The sequence below is a fragment of the Nanorana parkeri genome, unplaced genomic scaffold, assembly GCF_000935625.1.
Source record: "Nanorana parkeri isolate BGI_ZX_2015 unplaced genomic scaffold, ASM93562v1 scaffold105, whole genome shotgun sequence".
NCBI classification, from domain to species: domain Eukaryota; kingdom Metazoa; phylum Chordata; class Amphibia; order Anura; family Dicroglossidae; genus Nanorana; species Nanorana parkeri.
This window is the reverse complement of record NW_017306373.1, coordinates 27,713-43,643: the sequence shown is the minus strand read 5'-3', so window position 1 is coordinate 43,643 and position 15,931 is coordinate 27,713. Positions and strand designations below refer to the sequence as shown.

The window sequence follows — 15,931 nt, the reverse complement described above, 5'->3', positions numbered from 1 at the left end:
GGGGGGTTTAGCAAAACTGAAGCAGAGAGAATCTGAGGCAGTTGGCCATTGTAACCAATCAGCTTCTCTCTTTCATTTTCAAAGCTTAACTGAACAAACTTTAGAGAGAAACAGGATTGGTTGCCCTGGGCAACTGCTCCTGATTCTGCCGCCTCCAGTTTTGATGAACTCTCCTCTGTGTGTGTAATACTTGGTAAACAATTGTCCAGACATGCTTCCTAGACATTGCTATGTGCAAACAATTCTACAAAGGAAGAAATAAACTTTTGAAAAGGCTACAAATCCTTTATCAGCAAGTAAACAGATATGACAACATGGCTCGGTTGTACACCAGATGTATTGGGTGTGCACTGGCCATTTTTTCCAGCGCAGCCCCAATACAAGGTAATTTGCCTTGTCGCGGATGGGTACCAGTGACACCACCGGAACACAGCGGTGAGCACTGAACATCCAATGGGATGCAACACGGAACAACCACCTTGCACCCCGCTGTGCCCATAGAACTGAATGAAATGTTACTTGTGACACTTACATAAAGTTCTAAAAAAAAAAAAATGTAAAAAGGCACCGCACACCAGACACTGTGCAATTTAGTGCAGCCGCTGGTGTGAATGGGCCCTAACACACCGGGAGAACTAGATTCAGAAAGATTTTCAGGGGAGTGCAATGATATCTGGAAATGACAATCCCATGGCCAAAAATAAAGATCCTTAACAATAAAGATCCTTATCCTTGTGATAAAGCATTAACATAACACAAAGTCCCCAGTAGAGGATCCACAGAGACAACAGACCAGGACACCCACAAGAACCTCCTTATAACAAAGCTGAAACAAGCCCAGGCGATTCAGTGTTCACCCTCTGTGGATACATAAAGGGGAATGGATGACTTCCCACATGACCAATGTCTTCCATACATCAATCATCACGTCTGTACACACAGATGATCACACAGCAGCGTGTGTATATAATCGTACAGCAACAATGAAGGCTGATATCAGGGAACACCCGCACTGTGTACACACCACATTCTCCATCCGCACAGATCGCTGGACTCTCCACCTCCATAACGCACGTAAACACTCTGTGTGGGTTTCACTCACCCTCACTCTGGCCTTAAGTGTCCTCCATCTTGTCCTATCTCACACAGCTCCCCGGAGATCGGGTCACACGGGGCCCAGGCTTCCCCCCATCCCATCGCCCTCCCCCCGCAACAAGTTCGCGCAGCCTTTACTCCAGCTCCAGGCTTCACCGTACACACAGGCCACAACCAGTTCGGACCAAGAGGAGGACAGCGCTTCCGGCGCGGCCGGAGACACGCCCACTGATCCGACCGGGATCTCCGCCCCTTCCCGCGAGAGGTCGTCGAGCACACCCATAGGGAGGGCGCCGCAACCCAGCGTTGTTTCTCAGTGAGACAGTAAGCCACGCCCACAGCAGCAGGTTTGGCATGCAGCTTTGTCTGACCCAGAGCATTTGCATTGGGATGAATGGTGCACGCAGCTCCAGATATGCTGCCCATGGGACTCTTGTATATTTGCATGCGGCTCCGCTCCCTGCATTACACTTTCTCCAGGGCCAGGGTATGAGTATTACAGGCGACATAGAGCTCAGTAATAGTATGCTGGCTGCAAGCCGAGGTCAGGCGGGTGTTTATGTGCCATGAGTCACACCATTGCTAGTGTGTGGGTTAGTCTTGTAGTAGCTGATCCTGAACACTTAAAGTGACACTAAACTCAGGATTTTAACCTTAAAAATACATTCAAGTACCTTAAATTTAACATAAATGTCTCTTATTTGTGTATCAGTCAGCTGTAGATCCTCAAATCATCTCTAAATTCATGCTGACACTGTCCTTCCTTCTGGAGGGTGGCTACTTTTGTTTCCCATGGCCCCTGTGTGTGTTGTAAAGTAGCCACCTCTCCAAGCTCACTCCTGTGATGGACTACAATCTCAATACAAAGGAGTAAACAACATGAGATTGTAGTCCATCACAGGAGTGAGCTTGGAGCGGTTTTCCTACTATTTGCGCACACATGATAAAAATATAAATTTTTGGCTAGAAAACAGCTTCATACCCCCAACAATATTTTCTGAAAGCTGAGGCCCTGTAGAATAAAAAAATGCTAGGTGCAATTTTTTACGTCGCACGGTTTTAGCGCAAATGTTTATCAAACCCGTATTTTTAGGAAAAAATAAACTAAATTAAAATTTAGTGCACAGAAACATAATATAATACCCAATTTTTTGGTAAAATATGAAAGACGGGATCACATCAGGTAAATAGATACCAAACATGTCAAGCCTTAAAATTGCGTTCACCCGTGAAGCCGCAAAAAATGTAAATACCCAAAATTTCCCATAGGGAACATTTTAAATGCTTTTGCAGCTCATCAGTTTGGTGCTAACAGTCATTGGCAGTGCTAGAATTATTGCTCTCGCTCCGACGTTCGCGGCGATATGTAACGTGTAGCGCAATTGTCTTTTTGCACGTAGGCGCACTGACGCGTGTGTATGTGCGTGCAGGTGGGGGACGGGGGTCTTAAAAACATTTTTTTTCCATTTTATAATTTTTCTTTTGTGTTACTTTAATTTTTAAAACTTTTTAACACTTTATTTTTTTTTTTTTATCACTAACCCTATTGCTATTAGATAGGGAGCTAACAAGCACCCTATCTAATAGCAGATAGGGTGTGACAGGTCCTTTTTATGGAGACATCAGGGGTCTTGCAGACCCCTAATGTCACCTAGGGACCCCAAAGAAGCTGAGGAAGCAGAGATCTGCTTCCCCAGCTTCATCTCCTGGCTCTAAGAGCCGGAGACTGTGTACAGTGACACCGGAAGTGATGCAATACACATCACTTCCGGGTCCAGTGATCGGAGGAGAGATCAGCAGCTGGAAGCAGATGTGGTGCTCTGCATGCAGTGCGTTTGATGCGTTTTTATGCATTTTTACCGCGGTCCGAACACTGACAGTATGCTGATTCTTCCTGAGGTCACTTCCGCCCTCTCGTAACAACCACTGCCCTTTGTGTATGTAAAGCTGGTGATCAGACATGTATCACATGTTTGCAGGCATTGTGTTGGTACTGGCTACAGCAATCTGCAGAGAACGAGCTCGCAGGAGGTATAGCATTGGCGCACGCTCCATCAATCCGACAAATCTTTCTATGTCCAGGACCATGTTGTTCATGCCTACTGGTTTTCCCTCTACTGCTCCACCACAACCAGGAAGTCCAACGATGATGACATCATGAAAAGTGTAGCAAGAATACTTTTTTTTTTTTTGCTTAGCTGCAGTGCGGTCCGTTTTCGTTGCGTTTTTGACGAGTTCGTGCGTTTCCAGACCGTACAAAATGTGACATGCAGAATTTTTTCTGTCGTAAGCTGAACGGACTGCGCACGTGAGAACTGTAGCCCATAAAACACATTGGGATGCATTTTTAGTGCAGGAGCACACGGATCTGAGTTTAGTGTCAGTTTAAAAATCACTTCCTTTTAGGTTACCCTTCCATTTTTTAAACACCATTTGGGATAGACTAACATTGATATTTTTCAGGGGTTGGTTCACCTTTAAAGCAAATCTATGTACATTACAGCTAACAATGTAAATTCAAATACTGCCCTCCATTTTTAAAAAGGATTGTTTTCTTCCTGCTGCTCCAGTGGGCTCCCCCTCTCTGGATACATGGCCCCGGTCCCTCATGAAAGAGAACTCAGCTGGCCTAACCACACAAAGTGGACTGCTCATATGTGGTTACGCATGAGCCATTATATCATCAGTTTCCATCATATCTACAACTTCCACCTATCAGCACGCAACAGTTAAATATTCTCAACGTGCCCCATTGGAAACTTTAAAAGCAGAACTCTGGCCAAAAATGTTCTAAACCCTTTCAGTGGGGCTACCCCTGCCCTGCAAGAGTAATCTAGCTGCTAAAAAAAAAAGTTCTGTGTGCCTGAACTGCGGAGCCAGCTGGCTGCTCGTGTCTCTAAAAACTGTCTCTACCTCAACTGCAGTATTGGTATGTCCTTTGGTGTCCTCACGTCCTACACACACAGTGTATACAACATGATGACTTGAGGATCCTTAGACTGCTGCAGCAGAGGGGAGAGAGGCTTCAGGGACCGATCTAATAGCCAGCTGACTGAAGATCGGGTGAGTATTATTTTTCTTACACCTAGACAAAAATGAGCACTTAACCCTTGCAGTGCGGGGGTAGCCCCACACATTTTTACCCAGGGTTCTGCTTTAAGTCCCCGATCCCTCTTGTGTGGGTGAGACAGAGTGCATGCATGTTTTGTGTGCATTCTGTATAGGGCAGCCTTTTCATTTTAGTAGGCTGCCCTATGCACGACAATCTCACCAAAGAAGTCCCTGCACCTTTTCTTTTTCAAAATGTGCTGCACCAAAATGCATGGAACTTTGTAACCATGTGTTTTTATGCACCTTAGAGTACATGGTGAAGCAAGGTGAGTTGGGTGCCATTCATACTGAATGATACCGCAGCACGTCTTACAAAGTGACATGCCCATTCATGCCCTGTGCCACAGCACAAACATGTGAACAGGGGTTACTTTCCATTCACACTTTGGCATCTTCATTTTCAGCCCCTGTTCACACCAGTGCGATTTTGTCACACTACAGTGCATGACAATAGAAATCACATGATTCTCTATGACACTCGTTCAACCCTATGCAACATGATGTGCGGTTTTTGAGGTGCTACATAGTGCATTTTTAGCCGCTTGGACCGAAATAGGAATGCTTGAAACATGTATTTTAGCACATGACAACAAGACCCACCACCTAGCAACCTATACTTTATTTCACCTTCATTGGCCAAAACAATAACGCATACAAACGCAGAAGCTCAAGTGTGAATGGCTCTATAGTGCGTTTTACACACATTAATGCACATTTTGAATGTGTTGTAATGCATTTTCATCCACTTTTATGGTCCAATGCCATCCCATACTTACTGCAATCTTTTTATTGCTGGTCGAAGGAATCATACAGCAATGACCTCACTCTGACCAGGCCGATAAAGACTTCAACGTACATCATGCTGCGGCCTTCTCTCTCCATCTCCGCGGCAGTCTGTTTAGAGTAGAAGTTGGTAGGGGATGTCCACTTGTTATGCCAAATAATGCGTAACATGCATGTACATGTGTTTTAATGCAATTCTATTGGAGTCTATGGTGCCAAAAATGCATTTTGTTGCACCGAGTATGTACATGCAGCATTTTCAAAAAAGCACAACAGCAGAGTGCACAGATCTGAACAGGCACTATAGGAAATGATGGAATTCATCTTGTCATACAACCTATCACACAGATGCAAACTTTAACAGAACAACATAGGCAATTAATGTTATTTACCTAATTGATTAATTCACTGGTCTGGCTAAGAATATCCATTTAGGCAAATAAGTGTACGAAAGTAGTTTTACCTTAAGTTCAAAATTGACGTGGCAAATACACATTTTTAAAGTGTACATATACCTAAAACTTGATTTTTTTCTGTTTTGGATAGAATAGGGAAAGGTTAAAACCAGGTTTTTATTTGTAGTCCGATTAGGGAGATTTCAATGTATTTCCTGTCTTGGAGAAGGGACTGGAAGTGAGAGTAAATCTATATAAAGTCAAGGGAATTCCCCTTTTAGACAGTTGTCCCAATTGGAAGAAGTCCCCTATGATCCTCTTCTAGGGACAACTGTAAAATTTTGGATTTCCTATCATCTTGTGCACTCCCCAGTAGGATACAGCAATAAAAAATGTTTTAAAGGACTTATAACCCCTCACTACTTTTGGGTAAAGTAAAAAAAAAAAAGTTTGGGTTCTACATAATCTTTTTCGGGATGTTCAGATACCAGTGCCGATGCTTGGCAGTTACTATCCCAGGAGCCCCGTATGCTCTTTAAAAATGACAGCTGCCTCCTAACTTTTTAGTTTTTCTCTAGTCTAGGTTTGGAGGTGGAAAAGTATCTGTACATGTACTTGTACCAATTACGGTACTTGGTATATGAACATTTCTATATGGTAACGTATCTCTATGAGTATTGCGAGCAGTATGCTCATTGTTTTTCCCTGATTTACCTATCATAGGACGACAACATTGTTCCTGCAGTCTCTCACTTGTGTATGCGTAAACATAAATCACTAAAATGTTATATTATCGTACATTTACTTAATTTGAAAAGTAAGTTCGAGTATTTAAAAAAAATGCAGCTTAAAATAAAATAATAGCTAGGGATAAAGGATTCCTGTTCACGTACTTTCTGTTAAAGAATGACAACACTGTCTCTGTGTTCCAGGTGCTCTCTGGCATTGTCACTTTGTCTCATGTTCTACCAGCAGAAACAATGTGACTATACTGATGCCCATTGCACAGGCGTGGTCTCCAGTTGCCATGATCAGTAAGCCTCTGAGCCATAACATGTATCCACTGCTGGAGTGACTACATGTAGGCAGGATGTGGCTGCCCACAGGCTGGAGGAGGGCAGAGGAACTGAGCACTAATGTTGTTTTGGTGGTAAACATTATATGAACTTGGTATATTGCATGAAAGGACATCATTTTCTCTCCAATGAAATACCCACCATCATCCTCAGTGACTTTAACATCCCTAATAATGTTAATATCACAGCTACCTCTCAGCTCCTCAACCTAACCTTTTCTTTTGACTGAACACACACTTCAACCCACACTAAAGGAAACACCCTTGAGCTTGAAGTCTGCCCTCGGTGCACTGCTTGCATCCTCTCCAACACCCGCTTTTCCTCTCTCTCTGATCATAATCTTATCAGTGTCACACTCTCACCGTCTTCAACCCCATCCCTCCAACAGTAAGTGGTTGCTAAAAGAATACACCGCGCTATCTCCCCTTATTGTGAAACAGTTGAATAAGACCTCCTAAATCTCCAAGTAGACCATAAAACAACCCCAAAACACACCTATGTGTGTATGCCACCGTATATCAAACGTACACATAAAATACAATAGTTATGGTGCAAGAAATATATGAAATAATGTGTGAAATAATATTCGAAGATATGCAAATCAATCAGCATAAATCATCAAACAATGTGAATAGTGTGTACATGTATAAAGAATGATCAATAATAAAATATATAAAAAACGAAATTACTAACAAGTCATCTTTGTCCTGTGAGGATCGGATGAAGTTTTTTATATGGACTTTAGTTATTTATCCTGCTTGCCTCCAGGATTTCTCCCATCTTTTGGAACTCCCTACCCCAATCTATCTATCCTGCCTCCTCCTAAGAAAAAAAAAAAAAAAAGTCTACTCTTCAATCAGCTCATCTCCCAGTGCTATTACCTTCTGCATCACTTGGCCATCCTTTTAGATGGTAAGCTCTCGTAAGCAGGACCCTTCTAATCCTCTTGTATGCAATTGTATTGTAACTGTACTGTCTCCTCTTATTTTGTAAAGTGCTTTGTGCAAACTGTTGACACATCAAGTACTTACTGTCAAATATATGTTATTATTGAGGTTAGGGCTGCAACAACTAATCGACATAATCGATTATAATCGATTATTGAAAAAGTTGTCAACTTTTTCAATAATCGATTAATCGGCTTCCGATCAGTTGGCCCTGTTCACGGCTCCACACACACGCTGCACGCCGCACCTCCTCCCCAAATCACGCTCATCGCTGCCAGACGTGGTGTGGGGGGATGACATTATTTTGCACACCACACTATTTTTTTTCTTTTTTACTTCCACCGCTCCAAGCTTGCTCCTGTGATGGACTACAACCTCAATACAAACTAGTAGTCCCTTCACTGGAGCCATTTTTTTAAATGTATTTTATTGTTTATCCGATTAACCAATTAATCGAACTTAATAATCGGCTAACTAATCGATTTTGAAAATAATCGTTAGCTGCAGCTCTAATTGAGGTGTAGGAACTTTTCCATAGACAGTTATGAATATAATTAGCATTGAATGCATTTGAAAGGATTACCATTTACTTTACTTTGGTTTTTTTTTGCAATTAGAGATTTTTGCGGTTTTTAAGTGAGTAAAAGAGAAGAGGAAACGGTCCGTTATAAAATATACATACATATATATTTCTATTAAGTGTTTACTACCAGACATGTTGTCTTGGGCAAGACATATTAATGTATAATTGTGGATAGGGCTATAAGCAGATGTCTGTAACATATGGTGTTAGAGAGAGCCAAGAAGCAGAAGCCAGTCTTGTGGTATTGTAACAATCGTATCATCTCTAAAATTCTACCTAATCGGTAACCGTTAAACCTCAATTATATGTCCTTAGGAAAGATATATTGTCTTTAGCCTCTGCACCTTAATACATATACACAAATGACTTGTCAACATTTATTTCACACTCTTTTGAAACATTATAATGTATGTTTTAGTATAATAATAGCATACTTATTATTTCTAATACCTGACGTCCCTCTCCTGTGACATGTTGTGAAGTATTTTTTAGTATGATTTCAAATCATGATTGTTTCTAGTAGTGGAGACATTTCTTACAGTGCCAAGGAGAACCCCCCTTTTTAGCTCACTACGGTATACTATTAAGACCTTGCATTATGAAAAGAAAACACATCACGCAGCTTCCATATTTAGATGAGAAGGGGTAGAATTTACTGGATTTTTTTTGCCCTCTCCAAGAAATCTAACAGACTGAAGTCTGGGAAGTAGATGTCTGAGACACACCTCACATGGAAAAGAGATTTCTGACTTGACAACACATTTAGAGCAGAAATTTCGGACATCACACCTTGCATGAGATTGCCATGTCAACATTTTTTGAATGTCAAATACAATCAGTAGAAGGGAACAGATGGAGTCAGGCTCCTTAAAATAGAAATGAAACAAACTTTTTCCCGTCCCCACACATTTAAGATAATGTACAAATATGAACTCCACTATTAAAAAGTAACAAATCAATAACAATCCATCATGAACACTACTCAATTTATTGAAGAGATTTTATTAACAACATTGTACAGTGAAATGTTCTATAAATGCTACCATCATTATAATAACATAAGTCATGATTGCCTCATCTCTGCCACTGTGAGAGTACCTACATTGTACTACAATTCTTTACATCTTCCACTAAGTTTATTTCCCATCATCTTCCCAGTAAAGATGCTCATTGTCCAGACTGATTACTCAGATTAATGTCACAGAGTGGACATGCCAAATTCATTATAATCCTGGCAAGGGCATGGCTACAGTATATCCCCTAACTAGACTAGAAGCAAAAGTATTACCAGGAAACATAAATGGGTTAAGGAACAGTGTTTAGAACAATAGAGATTAATTCAAGTGGATCTATAATTAGAATTTACACTGCACATGTCTGCATTACCAAACTAAACTGAAGAAAGAAAAGAGGTCTTACCTCTGATACAAAACTCCTGTTTTCAAGCTCTCACACAAGCCAACATGGACTTTGACCACCAATCATAACTGTAGTGACTCTACTGTTTTCAGTCAGCAGTTAGACAAAATGACCCATATACATAGATAATAGAAAAAATGAAAAGATAATCTACTTTAAAGTGTCAAGTGTACTATGTTTAGCCACATTTTTGTTTTTTTTAGAATTAGAATTACGGTTTGGTTTTCATTGTCATCTATTTCCCCTGCTGAGCAGAGTCTCCCTGTTTACACTGGTGACCACTGTGACATACAGAAAGTGAAGGGAAATCTGAATTTTACAAGTTTTCCTTTACTGTCCTGCTGTGAATAGCCTATATAATTTCATCTGCTGTGCAGGTCTGTTCCACCCAGAGACCCAGTTAAATGTGTAAAAGGAAGTACATATTCTCTCCCGCTAGCAGAGAGGGATCTGTATGGATTTCAACTTAAACAGAAGCAGTTGCAGTAGCATCCTGTGATTAACCACTTCATAACTGAGCTAGTTTTCAGTTTCTGTTCATAAATGACTGACACACTTTTTAAATTTTTGCTGTGTGATTTTTCCACAGCAGTAATATACTTTCTTACTAAATGTACCCACACATATTATATATAGTTTTTTAGAGGACAGATAGGGCTATATAATTGTATCACATATGTGTACCTAACCCCTTACTTTTTTTGAATAAAAAAAATAGGAAAAAAACTAGAAGAAAAAACACTTTTTTCACAAGTTTTGATTTTTCTTAATTTTGTTAGAATTTTTTTTATATTAATTATAGTATTAAAATAATGTATATATAATTTTTATTTTCCTAATTTTGTTTTACACTTTATTTAATTTATTTTACACTTTGTAAAAAAAAATAATAAAAAAAAACACTTTTTTTCTTGTCAGTTTATATCAAGCAATCACTATGACTGCTTGATAAATTAACGTTTTTAAAAATTTTTGGCTATTAGGCTGCTCCAAACTTAGGAACAGCTAATAATAACCTTAGAGACTGATCCTGACTTCAGTCAGATTTAGATCTCACTAAAAGCTCTTTGATCGTGCCTAGACGATCAGAACTGATACATTTCACTCAAAAGATACATTTTATCTTTTGAGTGAAATGTATCTAAACATCGGGCTCTCGAGCTGTCAAAACAAATAGCAGAGAGGTGAGTCACTGCTACCTCTCTGATATTTTCAGCTGTCAAATACAGGATCGCAAATTGCGGTCCTGTATTTGCATGTAACGGCTTCATTCTTTCATTACTGAAAGGAAGAAGCTTCTACAAAAAGCTTAATTATTTCATTAATGAATGCTTCAATACTGAGGCATTCATTAATGACTGGTAACTGCTGAGAATCAGCTGTTAACAGCATTACAAAGCCTGATATAACTCATCATGTACAGTGTACGTGGCCAGTCATATAGGCACAAAGTGCCGGGACGTACACTGTACGCCTCCCGTCACAAAGGGGTTAATGCGATTTGACCATTTGAATCTGGTGAGTGGGGAGCATTGTTTTTTCTTCGGATTGGGATTATATGATTACACATATACATTTTTTCATCACTGTTTGAACTGACCACGAGTAATCTTTGTCTTGTGAGGATCGGATGAAGTTTTGTAATTTATATGGACTTTAGTTATTTATATATTTTATTATTGATCATTCCTTATACATGTACACACTATTCACATTGTTTGATGATTTATGCTGATTGATTTGCATATCTTCGAATATTAATGAGTTACACATTATTTCACATTGTTTAATATTTTTTTTGCAACATAACTATTGTATTTTATGTGTACGTTTTATATACGGTGGTATACACACATGGGTGTGTTTTGGGGTTGTTTTATGGTCTACTTGGAGATTTAGGGGGTCTTTTTCAACTGTTTCACAATAAGTGGAGATAGCGTGGTGTATTGTTTTAGCACCCTATTGGAGGTCATCCGTGCTGCAGATGCCACATACAGATGGGGCCATCTGTTCCATCTTATTGTGCGGAGGGGCGACTCATCCTTCCACCTGCATCGCCCTCAGCAGATGCCTGACGTGTTTATTTTCCTGGGGGCAGAAGCGGTACCGATCCCGAACTGGTTGGACTTTTCAGATGACCGCCCGCTTGCTGCCCTACCCGCGCGTGGAGGGTCGCGCTTGGGGAGATCCCGCACCCGTGCTAGTCGGAGGAATGCCCCTGGCCCTTCTCATGCCAGGAGCGAGGCCTGAAGACCTCTCCGGATGACTCGACCGTTCACCAATCCTACTCGAGGATAGACTACTTCTTCACTAGACATGGGGACTTTGTCGGCCTAGATTGGTTCCCCTATCCTCTCGGACCATGCTCCAATTCAGTGTTGACCTCCTGGCCCCCCCACCGCTCTGTGTTCCTCCTGGAGACTCAATGAGTCCCTCCTGCAGGACCCGGTTATCAGCGCGGATCCAGAGCGGACTTTCGCCCTGTATCCAGAGTTTGGTGAGGGATGACCAAGTACCACTAGGGTCCTCAATATCATTCATGAGGCTCACTCCACTTCTTCCCCTCTGATGGTTCTCTCAACGGACGCAGAGAAGGCGTTTGATAGGGTGGATTGGTTGTTCCTGAAGTCCACCCTCCGCCACATAGGTCTCAGGCCCCATATGTTGTCTTGGCTATTTGCACTTTACTCCCACCCTAGCGCGGCCATCAAGGTAAACGAGACAAGGTCTCAGTATTTCCCACTTACAAATGGTACACGTCAGGGGTGTCTCCTCTCCCCTCTGATGTATATACTGGTGTTGGAACCCTTTCTAGGTCACGTTCGATTAAACACAAGAATTACCGGATTCCAGAGTCGCGCTATGGAACATAAAGTTGCAGCGTACGCCGATGACCTTTTGTTTTTTGTAACCCAGCCCCGGACCTCCCTCCCAGAACTCATGAGAGAGTTCAATGTGTATGGTTCCCTCTCCAGCCTGGCTATTAATTGGTCTAAGTCAGCAGCGGTGAATATCACTCTGCCTCAACGTGAGCAGAGCTTGATCCAGACCCACTTTCCCTTCAAATGGGTGGACCGTTCCCTGCCATACCTAGGTACTCATATCACTTCCGATCTGGGGTCACTGTACGAAGCCAATTTTGCCCCCAGTGGATCAAACAAGACCTGAGTGCGTGGCAGGCTCTCACGGTGACTTGGTTCGGTCGCTGTAACACGCTCAAGATGACCATTCTCCCCAGGATCTTATTTCTAATGCAGGCACTACCCATTCGCCTGCTTTTTTCTCCCGCCTCCGTCGCATGTTCCTGCTATTCGTCTGGGCGAATGGGGCTCCAATAATCGGTAGGCGACATCCCACCATGCCCAAATCAGCGGGAGGGGTTGGGCTCCCGGACTTGGCTCTCTATTATCGTGCAGAACACCGTAATAGAGTCGTGGACTGGTGCTGCCACTCCACCCACAAGCAGTGGGTACGCATGGAATTGGGGGTAACCCCGACCACCTTGGCTCTTGGGTCCCCTACCGGCATCCTGCTCCCAACACCCCATGGTGGGAGCGACTCTCAGGATTGGGAGGGCGCTGTTCCGTACATCTCCGATCTCCCCATTTCCGTCCCCGCTCACCCCAGTGATAGGGGATCCGGACTTTCCAGCAGGCCTGGAAAACCGACGTTTGCGCAGCCTCAACAAGTTCAGAATTAAAAATGTTAGAACAGGGGCAATGGATGGGGGGAGCCGCCTTGCAATCCATTCTGGAGCCCCCGCTAGATACCTGGACCGCTTACCAGCTTTGGCACTTTTTACTGGCCTTACCTGCCTCATTGCAGGTAGACAGGCCACTGACTCCATGTGTGGGAAGGGGTTGCCAGTTCGACACGTGCTGTCCTTGTCATACAAACCACTGATTGCTCCCCCACCGGATTTCACCCCCCCTTACTTGCTGAGATGGGAGGCCGACTTAGGTAAGACACTTACCCCTAGACAGAAGGAAATGTCGGTCCACTTTGCTCTTAAATGCTCGATAGCCAACAGATTTCAGGAACAAGGGTACAAGATCCTATCCCGGTGATATAGGGTCCCACATGTCCTACATAAAATGAACCCGACCATCCCAGTGGTGTGCTGGCGATGCGGTGCAGCAGAGGGCACCATGTTGCACATCTTCTGGAGTTGCCCTTCTTTGGCGGAGTGGAGTCCGGAGGTGTTCTTGCTACACATGACCAGTTTACCACGCCGCAAATACAAGGCGTCTCTATCAATTCACCTGCTCAATGCCGCTAAGGCATGTATCCCGGCCCTCTGGAGGTCGAACTAGGCTCCGACACTCCGACTTTGGCTTTCAAAGGTCAACGAGATCCACCAACTAGAGCAAGGGTGGCAAACTCTGGCCCTCCAGCTGTGGTGAAACTACAAATCCCATGATGCCTCTGCGAGTCGTGGCTGTGAGAATCTTGCAAAGCCTCAAGGGACTTGTAGTTCCACAACAGCTGGAGGGCCGGAGTTTGCCACCCCTGAACTAGAGGATCTCATGGCCACAGTTCATAACACGGAGGAAAGATTTTGTGACACGCACTACACCACCACGGACGCTTACCTACAGATCATGACCCCGGTTCAGGACTCTTTAACGCCACCTCCTCCTCGAGAGCCCCGGATCCTGGAGCTGTAGTGGCTGGGTGCCCTGTGTGCAGCGGCCTGTTCTTTGCAATGCCTCCCAGTGGGGGTCACAGGGTGGGCGGGTGATCTCCCTTCTCGTACTTCCCCAACCTTCTTTTCTTTTTCCTTCCAAACTTGCTGAAATTCTTCTCAAACTTCTCTTCTTCCACATTCCTTGTGGATTCTGATGCTATTCATTTCCCGAATAATGATTGTTGACCGATGAAAAGATGTTCCCGTGTTGGGGGCTCCGTACACACAAAACAGCATAACTTCCAGTTTGTCATAACTCCTTAGACTGTATCAGAGAGGGCTGTTAGCCAGATGAACAAATGTTGCAGCATTAACGGAGAACTATGGGGTCAGGGCTTTTCCCCATAGTTCTCCTTAGGGTAACAGGAGGATACAAACTAGCGTCCTCCCGTCACTCTAAGCTCAGTATACCGCGAGCTAAAGCTTGCGGTATACCGAGACACCGTAGCGGATCCCGACATAGATGTCGAGATCCGCCCAGCTGCGTGAGTGACAGCTGGCTCTGCCTATCTAGAGGCAGAGCCAGCTGTACCCGCCCCCTCCCCCGTCTGTTCCGCCAGTCAGCGCTGGCGGATCGGAGCAGGAGGAATCCATCCCCTCCCCTGTCACGACAGAGAGCTGTGACAAGATCGAGAAGTGAGCGAACACTGGCATGTGTTCGCTCACCTCCTGATCTACTGAGCCGACCTGTGACAGTCTCATTGTCACAGGTCGGCTAGAACTATGAGGTGAGTGAAATGCACTCACCTCATAGTTCTCCTTTAACTCTAGGAACGGCACCCCTAACGTGGCCGCAATCTAGTATATGCTGCAAATTTATATGTCTTATAGGGTACGTTACGCTACTTGACCAGTTGCTTGCTCGATGCTAACTGATGGGATAAGGCACTAGTGCTATGCCACTGTGCCTTTGAAATATGTTGCCTAGTTTGAAGTTAGGTTCACCATTATGTTCTGTACATTCTTGTGTTTTATATTGAACAAGTTGGTTGCCTGTGTGCAGACCTTTACGACTTGATACTATACCAGCATATTGTTTTATTTTTTTCTTGCTCAATAAACCGAGATTTGAGAAAAAAAAATTGATTGTCAACAGATGGAGAAATTGACAGACTCCATGGATGGGCTGATGACTGTTATTGAAAAGGGGGGCTATATTGGTCACTGATTTTGGTTTTGAAAATGTCAAAAATATTTATTTGTATATTTTAAGTTGTTTGTTTATTATTCTCACTTTAACAGATGAAAATAAACAAGTGAGATGGGAACATTTTCGTTTTCCATTTAGTTGCATAATAATTCTGCACACTAATAGTTTCCCAATAATTGTGCATACATACAGATTCTCCTAAGAAAGCCAAAACCTCACTTTTACTTCTTAAATATTCAGGTTTGAGGTTTATTAAGATTTTGTATTGACCGAGAGCACTGTAGTTGTTCAATAATTAAATTAATCCTCCAAAATACAACTAGCCTAATAATGGTGCACAGAGTGTATTTTATCCATGGTCTGTAGTTCTCTAGGACAAAAGGAGATACCATCTCAGTAATATAACTTCCTCTTTCATAAAGTAGGATAGGATTTGTTTATGTAGATTGAGATGAACAGGGATTATGCTGTGTGCTGTGAATTGGGGCTCCAACCCCTTACAGGGAAATTCCACCTTTTTTGCAAAAACAAAATAATAAATGCAACAGTCAAAACCGTGCACTTAGCGTTTAATCACAGATCACTTCCTATGGAATCTTATCCCTCAGAGAAGACAGTAAGTTAGGCAGTTTCAGGAAGCCAAGTAATATGAATGGATAAAAGGTGCATATATATATATATATAT

At 42.7% G+C, this 15,931-nt stretch overlaps 1 protein-coding gene across 3 annotated transcripts in view; it reads right to left on the bottom strand.

Annotated features, from left to right (window-relative positions):
• Positions 1 to 1,364, bottom strand: part of ZNF609 (zinc finger protein 609) — an 82,753-nt gene extending 81,389 nt beyond the window's left edge. For all 3 annotated transcript variants that reach the window (XM_018553002.1, XM_018553003.1, XM_018553004.1), the window contains exon 1: positions 1,103 to 1,364. The gene's annotated coding sequence lies outside the window, so the exon portion shown is untranslated. The remainder of the gene's footprint in view (positions 1 to 1,102) is intronic.
• Positions 1,365 to 15,931: the final 14,567 nt, after the last annotated feature.